A 1,669-nucleotide genomic window follows, 5' to 3' on the forward strand; every position below is an offset into this window, starting at 1 on the left:
AACCGTTTTAGTCCTCTCTTCGATTTTCTCTCTGGTTTCCTATCTTTCTCCCTCTTTGTGTATCTTCAATTCTCTCTCGTCAATATCACCACTCATTTAGATTTTTTGTTCTCTTCTACTCTCAGATTCTGGCTCTCTCTCTCTCTTCAATTCGCAAAATCAAAGGAGCACAATAATAAAATTTCTTATTCCGTTGGTCATTCAAATCCTCCTCTTCACATTGATCGATTCTTCATCTCTCTTCTCTCCATTTGATTCCGGCTCAATCTCTGTTGCAACAAAGTGTGTGTAAAAGAGGATTGTTACAGAATTGGCCATTGGTGTTCTTTGCGACCCAGAAAAGACCTTTCCAATTCCAAATGAAAAATATGCAAAAGAGTTACCGTTACACTAGACTCTAATGTCAAATTTCTTACAAAATTAAAATAAATATTTGTATCGAAAAACTATCAATCAACCAAAAAAGAAAAACGATGATACTCAAATTCGAGAGTAAAGATCTTTTAAGTTAATGTCACCGTATAGATCAATCAACAACGGCAAAGACCAAAATCGATTGGAAGGGATTTTATTTTTAATTTCATTTTACGGAGTAAATCAAATTCTAATGTTTGATTCGAATAAAAATCATGTGAACTAGAATTCGGTCAAAATGGTCGGACAGGGTATCATTACTCATATTTATATCTTGTTTGCGTACATCTCTTATGCAAAACTAAGTAGAACCAAAGCACAACCGCACATGATTCCCTCAGATTCACCTGAGGTTACCCCCAAATCAACCCGACACTTTCCAACCATCTGAGGTTACCCCCAAATCAACCTGACACTTTCCAACCCAAGCTCAAGAATTTGAGCGCCGGATACGCTCAGATTTGGAGGTCATGTTGAATTGGAAGCTCAAGAATTTGAGCACCTGATGCGCTCAGATTTGGAGGTCACGTTGAATTACAGCGGATCGAAAGTTCTATGCATTGAGTTGAGCTAGAATCACTTCTCATGAAATCAAAGCATGTTCAAATCTCACTCAGAACCAGTATATAGAGAGAGATGGGAGCAGCACATCATACAAAGGCTTCATCATGCATCACCACGAAGGGCGTGTGATCGGTTTAAGGTTTTGAACAGAGCTAAGCAAGATGGTCCCGCAGTATTGGCAATCCCATTGAAGAGTTGTTGGGAGATGGCACAAAATTATTTTCTTATACTCGACAGCTGCAAACTTTATTGTGCCTAGGACCATTGGTTGTGCCGTAAGATTCAATTAATTGCATAAAATGTTTTTTCTTGCATTCTCCTGCAAACTTTATTGCACCTATCACATTGGATTTGTGATGTAAAGTACAAACATACATGTGTATATATATATATGTGTGTATTTGTGGGTGTGCGCGCGAGCGGATTACTGGATAGATGAATAGACTCCATAAACAATCTCCCAGTGCAAATGCAATAAACTACATAATCATACAAAATCGCAACTGAAAGGAAATAAAGACACATTGCGACAAAATCATTATATTGTACATGAAGTCTTCCAATATTCATTTGTATAAGAGGGCACAAACGCTCACCGAGAAGATAAAGCTATCCGGGTGGGTTCCATCGACAAACAAAAATACCCATCAAATCTAAACAAAATTCTATGTTCCACACAAGTCGCAGTTAA

This window comes from Cornus florida, unplaced genomic scaffold, assembly GCF_030987335.1.
Source record: "Cornus florida cultivar Cherokee Brave unplaced genomic scaffold, ASM3098733v1 CherokeeBrave_3.0.0_Hap2_Chr06, whole genome shotgun sequence".
Classification (NCBI taxonomy): domain Eukaryota; kingdom Viridiplantae; phylum Streptophyta; class Magnoliopsida; order Cornales; family Cornaceae; genus Cornus; species Cornus florida.